At 31.7% G+C, this 12,718-nt stretch overlaps 1 long non-coding RNA gene across 1 annotated transcript; it reads right to left on the bottom strand.

Annotated features, from left to right (window-relative positions):
• Window positions 1-11,970: 11,970 nt before the first annotated feature.
• LOC128193444 (uncharacterized) lies at window positions 11,971-12,438 on the bottom strand. Its single transcript, XR_008244663.1, has 3 exons — window positions 12,323-12,438; window positions 12,146-12,238; window positions 11,971-12,048 (listed from the first exon to the last, which is right to left on the bottom strand). It is a non-coding gene; the product is annotated as an uncharacterized LOC128193444 (long non-coding RNA).
• Between the last annotated feature and the right edge of the window lie 280 nt (window positions 12,439-12,718).

The following is a 12,718-nucleotide window of genomic DNA, read 5'->3' as shown; positions in this document are numbered from 1 at the left end:
GTTAAGATAATTGATTATCAATTTACAATAATCGATTATCAGTAATCAATTATGACTTGCCATAATTGATTACAGTGAGCAATTATGAGAATTTTTAAGCAAGTTTATTTTACCGTTATGCATTCATTAAATGCATAATGAATTACCATAATTGAATAATTGATTATCACACATTAATTAGTATCCTTGAGTGAGATCTCTATAAATCAAATTGGGACTCTCATTCTAATATATGAAAATAAGTGTATTTCAGAAAATCTTATCTGCAGTGTGCGGTGATAAGTGTTCTAGGGTTTGTTGAACCCTTGCGTTGTGGCTTTGAGAACTTGGCGTGTTGGCATAGAGCAAGAACTTTCACAGGAGTGTCATTGAGTGCTGCTCTTGCTGAGTTAAAGGCCTATCATCCTTCGTGAAGCATTCGGAGGAGGTGTTCATCCTTTGTGAAGATTCAGAGGAGGTGTTCATCCCTTGTGGGTTATAGGGGAAGTGACTTTCATCTCTTAGGGGTAACAAGAGAGGTGGTTTCTAAACTTTTACAAAGTGTTTCTTTGTGATTGTAATTTGTAATTGTTTTGTGAGTAGTGAAAAGTTTATCTTGTTTTGAGATAAGCGACTAGATGAAGGATTGGTAAGATCCGAACCAGGATAAAATCATTTGTGCAAATTTCTCTCAACCTTACCCTCTTTATTTGTCTTTATTATTTGCTTAGTAAGTTTAATTGAGTAGAAATTAAAAGGCACACGTTCGTATTAAAAACCCTCTTGGTTTGTTATTCCACGCTAACCATTCCGCTGCAGCCGCTCTGAGAATTTGTATCAGAGCTCGATTTGATAGTTATTCAAATGGCAAGATCATATCAAACTTTTGCAGAGGGTGCTTCTATCAATAGACCACCCCTATTCACAGGTGAAAATTATGCATTTTGGAAGGTTAGAATGCAAATATTAATTGAGTCTATTGATGTTGATATTTGGAAAGCTATTGCATTTGGCCCTTTTGTTCCTACTAACAGTATGCAGGAACCAAAACCCCATGTTCAATGGACTGCTGAAGATAAGAAGAGATTTCAAAATGATGTGAAATCTCGAAACATTATTTCATCTGCTTTAACTGTTGATGAGTTTTACAAGATCTCTGTGTGTAAGACCGCTCAAGAAATGTGGGAAGTGCTGAGAGTGACCCACGAAGGTATAAATGACGTAAAAAGAGCAAGAAAGAATACCCTAATTCAAGAATACGAAATGTTCAGAATGAAGCAAGGAGAAACAACTTCAGACGTTCAGAAACGCTTTACAAACATCGTTAATCATCTCATTGGACTAGGTTAGTCTTTCGAAAATGATGAACTTAATATAAAAATTTTGAAATCTTTAGACAAGTCATGGCAACCAAAGGTGACTGCAATTTCTAAGTCATAAAACCTCAACACGATGACCATGGCGGCACTATTTGGAAAGTTGAGAGAGCATGAGCTTGATCTTGGAAGACTAGATGAAGAAGAAGCAAAAACTAAGAAAAGGACGTTAGCTTTCAAATCTAAGGTCGAAAGGAGCAAAAGCCAGATAGAAGATGAAGACTTAGATGATGAAGAAAATTTGAGTCTTGTGATCAAAAGGCTTAACAAGTTCATGAAATCAAAAGGCAAAGGAAGATTTAGATATGAAAAGAGAGAAAATCAAGGATCTTCCATAAATTACAGATGCTACGGCTGCGGACAAAAAGGGAACTTAAAAGTTGACTGTCCAAATCAAAAAAAGGGTGAAGAAAAGAAAGAAAAGAAAGAAAAGAAAAACTTCAAGAAAAAGAAGGCATATATTGCATGGGAGAATGACAATGAAACAATTTCTTATTTGAGCGAATTTAATGAAGAAGCAAACATTTGTTTGATGGCAGACGACGATGCTGGAAGCCAAGTAAGTACATCTAGCGATTCTGATAATTATAGTCAAATTAGTGAAGATGAATTGCATGAAACTTATCTTGCTTTAATAGTAGAATCAGAAAAATTAGATAAAGCTCATAAGAAACTAAAAAATAATTTCAAAGAATTAAAATTGAATTTTGAAAATATTCTTGAAGAAAATAAAAATTTAAAATTAAACTTTGAAAATATTTTTGAAGAAAATAAAGATTTAAAAAATAAAATTTCCTAGAAAAAAGGAAAATTTGTTAGTAATGATGAATGTATATCTTGCATAAATATGAATAAATTACAAGAAACAACTCATGCTGAAAGTAGTAAAAATAATTCAAATGTTAAAACGGTTGATAAAAATGTTCCTAAATATAATTATAATTACTACGATTATGATTATGGTAATAAAATTGAAAATGTTCCTAAATATAATTATAATGATTATAATTATAAAAATAAAATCAAGTATGTTCCATAATATAATCAAAATTATTATGATTATAATTATAAAAATAGAAATTATAGGAACCCAAATGATGTTACTTGTTTTTATTGCATGAAAAATGGTCATACATCAAATAAATGTAGAATAAAACATTATGGTGTTCAAAATGGAATATATGCATGGATTCCATTATAAAATAATTTGTCTCTAACTTTAAAGGACCCATATAAGTATTTTTGGGTACCAAAATATTATTTTTTCTATTTTGCAGGTTATTTTAAAATTAAGGAAAAAGTTTTTGGGTATACACCAAAACTTGGTAAAGTATGGTTTGTCAAGTTAAGGGGGAGTTTTTAACTTGAAAATAAAATTTTGATAATTTTTTTTTAACTAGTTCTCTTTCTTCCTTAAGGAATCAAATGCAATTTAATTATGTTTAAGTTACTCAATAAAGAGGTGTATTTCTTTATCTTGTTTTTATTTATTTATTATGATTTCTAAATTTATTGTATTTTCTAGGTTTTGAATTATGCCTCGTGTTTCCCTTTAATAAAATAAAAATTATGATAATTGTTACTTATTTATGACTTATATTTAAGGGGAGTTCTTATATTTAGGGGGATAATTGTTTTTTTAATCATACATAGCGCCTTTATAATAATGATAAAAAAAGGGGAGAAATATGTTTAAAGGCTTAATTATATTTATCTTTTGTCTACTAATCCCTCTTGTTTAAGTTATGTATGAGTTACAGATCAGTACAGAATACAAAAAGAATACAAAAAGCTTTAAAATAAAATATTTTTGATTATGTATGAGTTACAGATCAGTACAGAATACAAAAAGCTTTAAAATAAAATATTTTTTATCATCATAAAAAAGGGGAGATTGTTAGCATAAAGCTAAAGAGCAGAAATTTTGATATGTATCAAAGTCAAGTCTCAAGTGCTCTTATTACAGGAAAATCTTCATGAAGACTTGTTTTTATATTAAAGCTTTTGTAATTTAGTAGATCTATGTATAAGATGTGGTTTATATTTGATTCTATGTATTGTTTGTCTTAGGTTGCGTTAAAATTTATTTTTGAATTAGAAAACCTCATTTTATAGTCAATATAATTGATTATCAATTTACAATAATCGATTATCAATAATCAATTATGACTTGCCAAGCAATTTTTTTTTTCCGTTGTGCATTCATTAAATGCATAATTAATTATCCAATTATCACACATTAATTAGTTGACAACATATTTTTAAAGGTATACTTCAGTGAGATCTCTAAAAATCAACTGCAGTATGCGGTGATAAGTGTTGTAGGATTTGTTGAACCCTTATGTTGTGGCTTTGAGAACTTGGCGTGTTGCGTCTTGTTAGAGTAAAATTGTTTTTTAAGCCACGGTATTTGTGATTTTTACGAATTCTTGTATGCATCAAAGTTTTGTCTGAATGAATGATTTCTGTGAATTTTGTTATGGTGTGTATCGGATCAGTAAGTTTGTGGGAAAAAAAATCACATTGTGGAATGTTGGGTTAATGTTGATTCAATAATGTGCTGTAGAGCTATAGTTACATATTATGCTCCTACAGTAAGTATAATGGAGATTTCGGTGTATGGTTTATTAAGATAATTTTGTAGCTACGTGTAGATCGAATTTTTGTTTTTCAGAAACAATTTCTATAATTTCAATGGAACGAAAACATTCAGAATTTTGAATTTTATAATTTCACAAGATTTTCATAATTAAGAAGGAAACAAATTTACTTCAATCCATTGCAAAGTTCTCTTAGTCAATTATTATCTTCTCTTACATTTTTTAGATAATTTATTGATGATATAAAAATTATGGGTTAGAAAGTCTCCTTTAACTGTTTTTGTATCTTCTCAATGTAACTCTTGCTCAATAGGAACGGGATCCCTTTCACAAAAAATAAAATTGTTTGTATTTTAGGATACTTTACCCATCTTAATAAAATATCAAAATATCTTTTTTAAAGTAGGAAGAGAGAGATTAATTTTAATAACTCTAAAATAATCTCTATAACTTTAATATATTTATATTATAATCATCAAATTAAAATCTTTACATCAAAATTATTCTTTAAATTACATTAACCAAATATTAAATTAATACAATTTAACATTCTTTCACTTGATTCATGACTTAAAGATCTAATATTAAACTTTAAGTGTGCACCATTAATTAGAATTATCAAGTCATCATTCTTATATGAATTGAAATAATTGGATCATAGCGGACAAAAGTCATGAACGACAAGATTATTTCCATGTATCACATAATCAAACCAACTCAACATAACTTTAATCACTTTTATAGCTTTCATGTGTCTAATATTAAGCTTTAAGTGCGCACCATTAATTAGAATTATCAAGTCATCATTCTTATATGAATTGAAATAATCGGATCATAGCGGACAAAAGTCATGAACGACAAGATTATTTCCATGTATCACATAATCAAACCAACTCAACATAACTTTAATCACTTTTATAGCTTTCATGTGTCTAAAAGAAACATAATATGTTATCACAATCAATAATACATGTATATAACTTAACGTAGATAACAATAAAATAATAAAGAGAAACATAACTTTAATTGAATTCACAAGTGTAATGAGAGTAGAAGCATATAACTATACATATCCATATAGATAGATAACATCATCATGTTAATATTGACTTATCCATAATGCCCATACTTTCAACATGACCAATAAAATTTTTGGGCGGTAGTCCTTTAGTTAATATGTTATCATTAAATTAGTACCAATATGCTTAATCAACACTCTATGTTTCTACACTTCTTCTTTGACTAACAAGTACTTCAAATCCATGTGTTTTGTACCATTTGAGTACTTGTTAGTTTTAGAGAAGAAAACGGCTACGAATTATCACAATAAATCTTTATCGGTCTAACAATACTATCAATAATACCAAGCCTTGATACAAAGTTATGCAACAACAGTGGCTTTAAAGCATGCCACAAATTGCTCCTCTAGCCAATAGATAAACATACCCAAATGTGAATTTTCTTGAATCCACACATCCAGCATAGTCTAAATCCAAGTAGTTAATCACTTCAAGATTATCTGACCTTCTATAGGTACGCATGTAGTCTTTGGTACCTTGTAACTACCTAAGAAATTTCTTTGCAGCTTTCAAGTGATCCATTCCGGGATTACTTTGATATCAGCTTAACATTCCAATAACAAAACTAATATTTAGTTGAGTACAATTTAAGCATACATCAAATTCCCAACCACAGATGCATAAAGAATGGACTTGATGGCCTTTCGTTCAAAATCATTCTCGGGACATTGTATTTGACTAAACTTATCCCCTTTCTGAGTTGGAACTACTCTAGGAGAACTGATGAGTCAATATTTTCTTGACTTCACTTAGCTTATTGTACTACATTTAATTAGGGAATTGTGCAAGAATGTCCATTATTTCCTCAATTTTGCTATTTCTGCTTAATTTGCTCAATAATTCTTATTTTAATTAATTTGAATTATTTGAGACTAATTATTGTCATTACTAATTGTAGGGGAATTTTTGAAAGTATATTTTAGGACATTAAAAGGCTGCCACATCAACCAATTCTCTCCACATAGGCGTTTTAGATTAAACTAGATTGTAAATTATTTTTCTAGGTATTTTTGGACAAATTTAGGGTTTGGGCCTATTTTTGGGCAGAATTGGAAAATGCCCATTTGTAGACTGATCAGGTTTTAGTGCAAAGGAGGTGGTAGACCCTAGGGAGCCTCTTCCTCTCTCATTTACGTTTTTACTTGTTCTTGGACATAGGAGAGCTCTCCAAGTTTTAGGTTCATCTTCTATTTTCGTTTTCCTATTTATTCTTCATTGTATTAAACTCAAATTTTGTTTTAATGGCATTCTCAATTTTGTTTTTGTCTCAACACTTGCATTCTCCAATTTAAATTTCATTTTTCATTTGGTTCCAACATTCATTTTCGTTTGTGCACTTGGGTTTCAATTCCATTTCGTTTTCTGATTTTGATTGGTGCATTTAATTGAGTTTCATTTTCGTTTTAGGATTAGGGGTTTCGTTTTCCAGTTTTGCACTTGCATTTTCCAGCTCTGAATTTACGTTTTCTGCCTCTGTTTCAATTCGTTTTGATGTTGTTGTGTCTCGTTTATGCATTGTTGAATTTCATTTTAATGGAAGCGTGAATCTGTTTTCGTTGGTGATTATGGATATTGCTTTGCATCCTTGAGATTTTTGGATTATATTGATGGGGTTGTTCTTGTTTTGAATGAGGTCAATTCAGTTTGTGTTTGCAATTGGGGATACACTTAGTTGCCTAATTGATGTTTGATTTTCGCTTAGTTAATTGGACTATGGGTGCAAATTTGATTGGATTTGTGCAATGTGTTTGCTTAATTCACGTTTTTAAGACCAGATTAACCTTCGCTTAGTTGGTTAATTCATGTTTGATTTGGGGCAAGAGTAGTGTGTAATTGTGTTAATCCGTGGTTGGAATCATAGTAATTGATGTAAACACCAACCTATTTTGAATCTATGTTGAATTTAAGTTTTAATTTAGTTTATTTTCATTCACAAAAACACCTTCAAACCCTCCCCCCCCCCCACCAAGTGTTTGATCTAATGATTGAACCAATATTTGGTCCTTGAGAGATGACTTAGCAGTCACTTCCTAGCTTATACTGCACTTAATTGCATATTAATTTGATTCGAGTACGACCTCAATCAAGAACATTTTTCCATTCTGAATCTCTCTAACACTTTGTTAATATAGCCTTTTTAAGACAAACATAATGATCATTGTGATATATCACTAAATATTTCTATTCCTCTCATATAAGATACCTCATTCATATACTTTATTTTAAAGTTGATAGAGATAAACTTATTTACATCATGTAACGTACCAATATTATTTAGCAACAAGAAGAATGTCGTCAACACATAACCAAAATAACAAACTTACTCCCACCGATATTTATCTATATACACTTGTCAACAGTGTTCTCTACAAAACTATATGAAGTTACGATATCATTAAGTTTTAGATGCCATTATCGGGAAGCTTGTTTCAATCCATATATTGATTTCTTCAATTTACACACCAAACTTTCTTTTCCTGTTCTTGGGAAACCTTCTGGTTGATCCATAAAAACTTCCTCTTTTAAGTCACCATTCAGAAAAGTGGTTTTTACAACCATTTGGTGAAGTTCTAAATCATAATGAGCTACGAAAGCTAAAACATTTCTTAAAGAGTCCTTCTTAGAAATAGGAGAGAAAGTATATTTGTATTCGATGCCATCCTTTTGAGTGAAACCTTTGACGACTAATCTAGGTTTATACCTTTCAATATTTCCTTTTAAGTCACGTTTGGTCTTAAAGACCCATTACAATCGACTCAGTTTGAACCCTTAAGCAATTCAACTAGATCCCATACTTTATTATCATCCATTAATTTCAATTCTTCTTTCTTAATATTCAATCAAGTCTATGAATTGTTACTTTCCATGGCTTGTCTGAAAGAGACTGGATCCTCATCAATGCTCAACAGAGTAAACCAGATAGTCATTCGAAATAGCATATCTTTTCTGCCTTACATACCTTTTTAATGCTGCTTCTTGTGGTTCCTTTATCACTTGCTTGTTTGTGACTTTCTCAATTTTAGTTGGCTCAACATTTAAATGTTCATTTTGTGCGATTGGAACATTAACTTGTTGTCTTTGCATGTTGGTGACTGTAATACAAAAAGAGGGATAACAAGTTGAGAAGAGACATTAGCTGTAAAAACACTTTTCTGCCCTACCAATCCAATTTCAGGGTTCGCCTCCTTCGAACACGGGTAGCTCCACCCGTTTTCGCCAATTCGTCATGATGTCCTGACGCCCTACTCCCCCTCTTCCTCTTTCCCCTTCCGCTCTGTCGTCGTTATCATTTACGGAGGATTCACTACCCTCACGGCGCGGCCCGTGTGGGTCTTGTTTGCGATCTCCCAACAATTTCAAAATCGCTTGGATGTCTTGGCGCATTGCCTCATAGTTCTGCCTCAATGCCCTAGTCTCATGCCGTAAGAAGAATCCAGAAAGAGAGAAAACTGAATTCAAAGGCTTAACCCTCTTCACAGGTCATAACCTGTCTACAATCAATTCACCAACCAGATGCCTTTTTCAACTAATTAACCTCTATTTATAACTATCCTCTCCTGCCCCCTCTTAACTGTTACAAACAGTTAAGTAATAACAGCTAGTTAGTCTTCTTTCTCCTCTTATATACTATCCATTTATGCTTATGCCTATCAATTTCAAAATAACTCCATTTGTCGGGGTCAACGTCCCCATAAGCTATCTTCCCATCTATATACTTAAAGAGCATTTCTTTTATCAAGGTCTCACCGTGGTGGATCACTACTTCAAACCTTTGGTTAGACATCCCAAATCCAACCCTACAAATGAAAATCGGGACCACTAAATAATCTTAAAGTAAAACCTATGGGACTAGTAAAAACCCCAAAAACACGACAATTTTAACCATAATTAAACCCAAACTGACAATGAATAATATTCAACATAATTACACCCAAACCGACAAGCTTTCACAACACAATTACAAATAATTACAAAATTTTAACCACGAAACCCATGCCCAATCAAACAAAAAATTACATTTAGCAAAATTAACAACTTCAACGCGAAATTAAACCTTAACACCAAAATCCAACAAACACTACATCAGGTTAAGAACACTTACCTGACCTACGCTCTTCCAATAGCAATTTCAATGAACCACGAGCCCAAATTGAACACTAATTTCACTAGTTTCTTCAACCCCAATCGCAAATCCCTTTGAAACTAATTGTAATTTCCTTTTACAGAAACCATTTCACTTTTAACATTGTCACGACACTTTTAACATTTCACTTTTAATATTATTTGGTTCCTTTACTTTGAAAAACAATGGTTTTGGTCCCTCATTTCAAACGACATTAAGTTTTATGCTTTGTGACAAATTGTATTCCACATCTGATTACACGAGTCTGCCACATGCTAATTTTTTTAATTAAATTAAAAAAGTTATAAAAGTATTATTCTTCTTCCTCCATGTTTCAACTCCAAGATTTCTCACTTCTATTGTCATTGATATCTTTTCTCATCAATCATCTAGAAACAATCATCACAACTCCATTTTTCAACTCCATTACAACCCCTCCAATTTTCATAGAACATAGAAGACACAACCACTTCATCCTCTTCTCTAATTTTTGGATTTCCCATATTTTTATTCATTCAACTTCACCAAAAACATACATCATTTTTTCATATTTACAATTTTCATGCTCTCTAACCAGCATGTTTCGTCATCTGCTCCCACATTATCAATCACACAAATATCAATCTCATTTTTCTTAATCCTTGATAACACAGAACCCTACAATACCCCTTCCTCTACTCAAATTCTTTTGTCTCCCAAGATGGATGTATCATATTGAACGCTACATGAAAATTTTGAAATGGTACATGAAAAATCAATATCACTCAAAAGCTTCGATAATTGAGAGTTTTATTGCTAAAATAAGTATTGAGTTTTGTTCAGATTACATGACAAAAGAAAATATGATAAAAGTTCCTTCCAAATCATGGTTGAAAGGTGTTCTATAAGTAAGTGCATTTGAGGTGTAAATGTGGTAACCAAAGATCACGATGAATTGTTGCAAGGACATTTATACATACTAAACAACACATATGAGGTGATATCTTACTTATATGCACAAAAAGTCATTGTGAAGAGAACAATCTAAGATAATAAGAGAAATAAGAATTGATGAAGCATAACAGAACATTAAAGCCTTGGTTTAAAGTAGAGGTTTTGAAAGATTCAAAATCTTTTGAGACTTTGATGTGGCTAGCAAATGGATTGATGTTTGATATTGTATGTTGTACAGGTTGTGAAATTAATAATTTAACTTTTTATATGAAGTCTTTGGATGATAAAAGTACAGTACAAAATAGTGGAGTCAATCTTGAAGTTAAGTTGCCAAATTTTTTCACATCCAAATATTAAAATCTTGTATTTGGATAAACGACGTACTATGGTATAATAATAGAAGAGATCTAGGAGGTTGATTATACTATGTTTACTTGTCTAATGTTCAAATGTAAGAGGATTGACAATAAAAGTGATGTCAAAATGAATGAATCAAGTATGACTATAGTTGATTTTTGGAAGATGAATTATCCAGACGAGCCCTTTATCATGACATAATAAGCATCTCATGTTTTTTATGTCAAAGATCATGCATTTAAGCATTGGTATGTCACTCTTCGGGACAAAAAACAAATTGATGTTGATGAAGAAAATATGAATAATCTTCATATTACTACACCTATCTATTTAAAATAATGATAAAGTTTAATGAAGACTCTCTCATTAATGACATGCATGCAATTGGAGAATATCACAAAACTCAATTTAATTAACAAATCCATCCTTTTATTAGTGGATTTGATAACACAAGTTCAAATATTTAACAAAATTTCTTTGCCTTGATATGCTTGTTTATATATATGTAAAAAAATTGAATAAATTATAATGAGTTTTAATCACTTATTTTAGTGGAAACGTTGACAAAAAAAATTATGCTTGACAGATATGATTTGGAGTGAAAGTTATAAAAAGATTTTTTTTTTCACTGTTGTTGGTTGAAAGTCACTCATCCGTTCATAAAACATTGTTTTTCTCTCCTCTTGCCCTGTACGCATCCTGTTAATATTTTTGTTTCAGTCATATTAATTAAATTTAAATTATTTCATTCTACATGCATGGTTGGAGGTGTACAATATTTTGTTTTCTGAGAGAATATTTTATCATATCTAACTCTATGCTTACATGTAATATGAAAAGATAAATTGGTACAAGGTCAATATTCTAAAACAAAATTATTAATGTCAAACTTCACTATAAACTCACATATCACGTAAGATTTTGTCTTAAAACAACTCAACATATACAAAAATTGTACTCTTGTAACTGAAGTATACAAATAGACATTTAATTTCTTTGACAAGCTAAATTTTAGAACTCTTCTTTAAGTTGAGAAGACGACCATCATAATGATATTTGAGTTGAGAAATTTGTGGTGGATGTAAATAATGCGAAACAGAAAAGAATATTTATATTATTATATTTAATTTTCATATTAATTTTATAATAATGTCACCATAGAAGTTAGGTGAAAAATATTTCTTATTATGGCATCTTGTAACAGATTAAAGGATACGTGGATAATAAATTATTGGTTTAATACCTATTTTGGTCCCTCTTTTTGTAGGGTCTGTTAAAAGTTGTCCTCCTTTTTTTCAAAAGTTCACTAACATCCTACTTCTCGCAAAAACAGTTTAAGTGGATCCTTTTTGCTTACGGCGTTAAAAAACTAACGGCAAAGTTGCTCTGCTGGCCAAAATTAAATGACATGTCCAATTAATCCAATTAGTTGGCAAGTTCAGCTAATAAGAGACTGCCACGTGGCAGTCCCCTTTCCACCCAAACCCTAATTCCCTTTTCCCCTCTGCGCTACTACGCCGCGCCCTATTAACCTTAATGCCTCTTCCACAGTTTCAGACAAATTCTCACAGTAAACACCAACATGGTCCCCTGTTTCATATCTGTGTAATGAAACAGGCATAAGAACATGGAAAATGTAGGAAATTATATAAACAAGTGTGTATCACCGTAGGTTTATTTTCACAAGCAAATACTTACGCAACTCCAGTTCCTGAAATCTCAAATTCCAAATGAGTACAAGATCGATCCGATGCAGGAGTGTGAAGCTCCTTACGCACAGCCACATTTGCTCTGCACACGCATAGGAATTTATGTCAGTCAGATTATAGTAAGGCCTAACTTGTTTGCAACTGAATAACTATCTTAATAATGTACCTGACTCGATGTTGAGCATCCACAACAGCGTGACCATTTACATTATGCCACTTCTTTTCATCAACAGACACTTCCAATGGATCATGAATAACAACCCGGTACTCCAAAGCAGCAGCAGTATAAGGCGTAGAGGAGAAAAGGGAATTAGGGTTTGGGTGGAAAGGGGACTGCCACGTGGCAGTCTCTTATTAGCTGAACTTGCCAACTAATTGGATTAATTGGACATGTCATTTAATTTTGGCCAGCAGAGCAACTTTATCGTTAGTTTTTTAACGCCGTAAGCAAAAATGATCCACTTAAACTGTTTTTGCGAGAAGTAGGATGTTAGTGAACTTTTGAAAAAAAGGAGGACAACTTTTAACCGACCCTACAAAAAGAGGGACCAAAATAGGTATT

The sequence above is a fragment of the Vigna angularis genome, chromosome 8 (assembly GCF_016808095.1).
Source record: "Vigna angularis cultivar LongXiaoDou No.4 chromosome 8, ASM1680809v1, whole genome shotgun sequence".
Classification (NCBI taxonomy): Eukaryota; Viridiplantae; Streptophyta; class Magnoliopsida; order Fabales; family Fabaceae; genus Vigna; species Vigna angularis.
Note: the sequence above shows the minus strand (reverse complement) of the source record. Positions and strands in the feature narration are given on the sequence as shown.